Here is a 5,984-nt window from a genome sequence, read left to right on the forward strand (position 1 = left end):
AAAATAAATAAGGAAAATAAATAAAATTAGTGGGCATTATGCAGGAAATGTTTAGAATGAAAAGAGGAGCTAACTACAAATATAACAGGGAATATAGTATGAAAAGCAAACAAGCACTACAAAAGTATGTAAATTATGTGATTTAAAAATATAGAAATCAACACCAGGAAAAATTAATAATTATTTACTTAAATTATTAAGATAAGAAAGAAAATGATAAACAATAAATTTTAGACAATGAAAAGGAAAGCAATAAAGATAATGCCATTCAAATGTTAAGTTCTACTATTATTTTGCTGTTTGATGAATTCTCAAGTATTTATAGTATTTTTATATTATAGTTATGCTTATCCTGTTTATAAAATATTTCATTAAATAGTTTTTAAGAGATAACTTTCTTAGATGGTAATAGCAAATTTACTAAGTGAGTCTATCTAACTATGTGGATACAGTTTACTGTCAGTTAAGAATACATGATAGTTATAGCAGACTTTCCTAATTAGATATTTAGCTTGGAGGTACAAGAAAATGTAACAGTTAGTATAGTTATGATTATTTACATTGCAGAAAACAACTTGTATCTTAAATATTTTATCTAAGACTATTCTATCATACGACTTCTCTTTACTGCAAAAGAGAAGATTTAATTAATTAAACACAAACTTCTTCCTGGCTGAAACATAAGTCACATTTTTATTGGGATATTTTATATAAACATATTCTACAAATACTCTTTTAATATAAAAATAAAATAACCATATTTCAATATTTAATATTAAGATTATTTAATATTTCTCCACTTGATTTCCTCAGGCAATTTCCTATGTGGTTTTAGTGGGCATTTTTCATTGTTCTTGCCTTGTCTTCATGATTCCAGCATTTAAAAGGGGTTATGACATATTCAATAAATTTGTTCAGACCTTGACATATTCAAATAATGGAAAATATATCTTTGTAAAGCACAGGTATGTTAGTCTTTCATTCATTTTATGGTTTAGACTACTTTATGACTTTTTCTCAATAAAAAACATAAAATTAAAATGACCATGCAAAGGTTTATGAAGTGCCTCTGACCCACATGGTAAAGCTAATGGTGGCAAAATTGTTTCCTGAATCAACTAAAATACCTGAAGGAAACCACTTTATAATATATAGGCAGACAGGAGGTCTGGGAAAACTATTTTTTGAGGGGGAAACCCTTCTTCTGGCAGCTACACATAGAAAGAAAAATGTCAGTGTCCACAAGTTATATTTTAAATATTTGAAATATATCCCAAACAATACCTATATTAACAAACCTTAGATAAAAACACATGAGAAAGACCTTGACAAAATTAAAATATAATCATTATTTAAATTATGAACATTATCTTATTTTCTATCTTATTGCTCTTATTTTCTGATAGAGACAAAAATTGAGTGATAAAAACATTGAATCATGGGATTAAATGTATGTTACCATCCCAAAAAGTAAAAATCACACCATCTGAAGAATCTGAGTTAAGTGGATTGGAATATATGCTAAAATTATATTAAAGTGTTTTCTCTAAGCATCCAAATATAGTTAGCTCTCTTCCATACCTATTTTATATATATACTAGAGGCCAGGTGCACAAAAATTTGTACACTCGGGGGGGAGGGGGGGTCCCTCAGCCAGGCCTGTGCCCTCTCGCAGTCTGGGCCCACTGTGGGAGTGCTGCTCATCCTGTTCACTGTGGGAGCGTACTAACAATCAGGGGGCTGCTCCTACATTGGTGGTCAGTGCACATCATAGCGACTGGTCGACCAGTTGTTCTGTTCATTCTGCCATTCTGTTGCTGGAGATAGATATAGATATAGATATAGATATAGATATAGATATAGATATAGATATAGATATAGATATAGATATAGATATAGATATAGATATAGATATAGATATAGATATAGATATAGATATAGATATAGATATAGATATAGATATAGATATAGATATAGATATAGATATAGATATAGATATAGATATAGATATAGATATAGATATAGATATAGATATAGATATAGATATAGATATAGATATAGATATAGATATAGATATAGATATAGATATAGATATAGATATAGATATAGATATAGATATAGATATAGATATAGATATAGATATAGATATAGATATAGATATAGATATAGATATAGATATAGATATAGATATAGATATAGATATAGATATAGATATAGATATAGATATAGATATAGATATAGATATAGATATAGATATAGATATAGATATAGATATAGATATAGATATAGATATAGATATAGATATAGATATAGATATAGATATAGATATAGATATAGATATAGATATAGATATAGATATAGATATAGATATAGATATAGATATAGATATAGATATAGATATAGATATAGATATAGATATAGATATAGATATAGATATAGATATAGATATAGATATAGATATAGATATAGATATAGATATAGATATAGATATAGATATAGATATAGATATAGATATAGATATAGATATAGATATAGATATAGATATAGATATAGATATAGATATAGATATAGATATAGATATATCTCCAGGAACAGAATGGCAGAATGACCAGAACAACTGGTCGACCAGTGGCTATGATGTGCACTGACCACCAGTGTAGGAGCAGCACCCTGATTGTTAGTGCGCTCCCACAGTGAACAGGACGAGCAGCACTCCCATAGTGGGAGCAGCCACTCAGAGGGCAGGTCCACAGCTGCTCAGCTGACCAGGATGAGCAGTGCTCCCACAGCGGGCTGATCCCTGCAGGCCACACTCCCCACCAGTGCACGAATCAGTGCACCAGGCCTCTAGTTTTTATATAAGGGCATTGAAACTTATTACATTGCTCAATGTATAAAAGTAACCAACACTTGTGACTATAGAGGTATTATAGTTATTTGTTTTGGTTTGTCCTTTGAGGGAAGTTGAGGCCACAGGATTGAGAAAAGGAGGCAATGTGATGTAACAATGGATTGGTGCTGTCACTGCATTTGAGCAATTTCCACAACCTGGTTTTCAAATATTTTATTATATTATTACTAGAGGCCATGTGCATGAAAATTCATGCACTTGGGAGAGGGTCCCTCAGCCCAGCCTGCACCCTCTCACAATCCAGGACGCCTCGGGTAGGGTCCCTAGGCCTGGCCTGAGATCAGGGCCTATTGGGGCTTTCCTTCCCCTGGCTGAAGGCAGCTGGCCCCGACCCCGCCACTGCCACTGCTTGCCATCTATGCAGCACTGCCCCCCCTCCCCTGCCACCAGTATTCTCCCTCTGCAGGTGACAGACATAGGGTTCTATGGCTTGGCTGGCCTGGGCCTCCCTCTCCAGGGCTATTGCTGGCCAGCCGCACACCTGCCACAGCGTCACTGGCCAGTGCTTGGGCCTTCCTCTTTCTTTTGTTTAAGTAAGAGTAATGTTTATTGAGTGATACAGATCTGAGTACTATGAAGGGTTTACCAGGATGGAAATGCACCGCACCCCGCCCCTGCCGCCCCCAGCGCCCAGAGACTACAGTACTTAGAAATTACACACAACGGCCATAACTGCTGAATGACTGTTTGTAACAAACAAACCATAGCATATTTATACTGTATCACACTGAGTGATTATAGAAATCCATTTATGTATTGTTTGTATAAAATCTTTCTTTCTGTAAAACATAGTTAAAAAAATAGAAAGTATAAAAAACATGTGCAGTTGAAAGCCCTGCTAGGACAGCCAGTCTGTAAACACTCAGTGAGTATGTGCTTTGGAAGGGCACCCATGGCTCATGCCCACAGCAACTCCAGCAGGACTGGCGAGGGTGCGCCCCAGCTGCCACTCCGGGCAGGACTGAACTGGACCATGGTGGGTGGGTACAGCAGGGCCTGGCACTATGCCCTTCTCTAACCTTGCATCAGGATCAGGGTCAGGGTCAGGGTCAGGGCTGGGGGCAGGCAGATTGCAGTTTCACTCTGAGTTCCATACTCAGCCTAATTTTGTTTGCAACTCATGACTTTTCCTGGCTGCTCAGAGGTCCTTTGGTGGGTGCCCTGGTGGAGATGCCGGAGAAGTGCCCACAGCTGCCTGGTTGGGCGTCTCTGTGACCCAGAGCCTCTGTCCTGCCTCCTGCAAGCCTGGTCCCGGGCAGAGCAGCCGCCCCCCACCCCCACCTGCCCTCAGGACTACATTGGTCTCAGTGCTTGGTCCTGGGTTTCATCAGCCTGGGTTTCTTCCCCTGGTGTGGCTGATCTGAGTTTCACAAAAAAAGCCTGACCAATGCTGGCTGTGCTGAGCCTCATTGAAGAGTTTTTCATGCAGCAAGGAAGAGCCCTCTGGGACCCTCCTCCTCCTCCCTCTCCTCATGTCCTCCTCTTCCTCCTCTCAGCCCATGGTCACTTCTCCTCCAGCTGCTCCAGCAGTGGGTTGCCTTCTGAGTCGGGGGTCTTAACGCTGTCGCTCCTGACAATGCAGGTGGGGTGATGCCGGTTGAACATCAGGATGAGCTGTTGCCGCTCCTACTTCAGCTCCTCCATCTGGGTTTTCAGTTCCACATTCATGAGCTCCAGCCACTCAGATTCCCGCTGCAGAAACCTCTTCCACTCCTTCTTCTTATTCCAGCATGCGGCTGCCACCACTTTGTTCTTTTCCTAGCACCTTTTCCTCTGCTCCTCTTACTCGTCTAGCTCACTTTTCACAGGTTGAATTCTCTTGCCCAGTTTCACCTCCAGGAAGTGCAAAGGGGAGATCATGGTCCCAATGTTGTGGATGTTAGCGTATTTCAGCTCCCCTGCAGGCAGGGCCAAGCTGGGGAGTCCGGTCATGGAGCTGAGCCCTGGCAGAGAGGCCCCAATTGTGGAAGGGTTTTGGATCTGCCCAGGCATCATAGCAGGAGGAGTGGCAGTCCAGCCCTGCACAAACCACGGGGAGAGGCTGCAAACCTGGGGCCTGGGCCAGGCTGCAGATCCCATGCCCACTCAGGAGCCACCATGGCTCCAGCCCCACCCTGCAGCGTCCACTTCTGCCAGCACCTCTGGTGTCAGCTGCCCAGGCTGTAGCCTGGGTCTCCCTCTTTGAGGCGATCCATCGCAGAGCTCTGCCTGCCTGCCCCATCAGCCCCAACCACTCGCCTGCCTACCTGATTGCCCCCAACTGCTCGCCTGCCTACCTGATCACCTCCAGCCACTCGCCTGCCTACCTGATAACCCCTAACTGCTTGCTGGGGGGCGGGGCCAGCCTGGCAAGGGGCCGTGGTGGTTCTGGTCTCTTGTCGTTCTGGTCGCTGTGGGCTTTTATTATATAGGATTAACGTGGTCATCTTATTTATTATACCGATCATTATTGGGAAATTATGTTTATCAATGGCTTAAACAAATTAGATATTTTTCTTATTTTAATCATATACAAGAAGTGGTGGTGATGATAATAGCTATAATAGTCTACGGCCATACCACCCTGAACGCGCCTGATCTCTTCTGATAATAGCTATAATAGTTCAATAATGTAGTCTTTTGTATGTGCAATTCTCATGGGCCCTCCCTCAGATCCTAATATGACTACCCTGACTCCAGGAAAATAGCCTTAAAGAGCAGAAAGGGGAGGGAAGAGTGAGTTAGGCGATAACAGTCCTTTTTATAAGGAAGCCAACATTTTCTCATGAGCACTCCTTGCAGACTTTCATATTGTCTACAACTACGTCATGTCACCCTCTTCCAACGACAATGAGGCTGAGACAGTGACACTTACCTATTCTTATAAATACAAAATAATTAAAATACCTTTAAAAAGGTGCACTACTTTAGAAAATATCATAATAAAAATTTTGCAATGAACATTTCAAAAACTGCACCTGGGCATTTTGGGAAATATTATGAAAACAGGTATTGCAGCTGAATAACACTAAGTGAGAAAACTAGAAGTAAATATTTATAGAAAATCTGTAAATCTAAAAATCTTCCTTTTAGA

General features: G+C 40.1%; 1 pseudogene; it reads right to left on the reverse strand.

The window, feature by feature from the left end:
- Nucleotides 1-4,413: 4,413 nt before the first annotated feature.
- Nucleotides 4,414-4,924, reverse strand: LOC106724396 (annotated as a pseudogene).
- Between the last annotated feature and the right edge of the window lie 1,060 nt (nt 4,925-5,984).

This window comes from Myotis brandtii, unplaced genomic scaffold, assembly GCF_000412655.1.
Source record: "Myotis brandtii unplaced genomic scaffold, ASM41265v1 scaffold82, whole genome shotgun sequence".
NCBI lineage: Eukaryota > Metazoa > Chordata > Mammalia > Chiroptera > Vespertilionidae > Myotis > Myotis brandtii.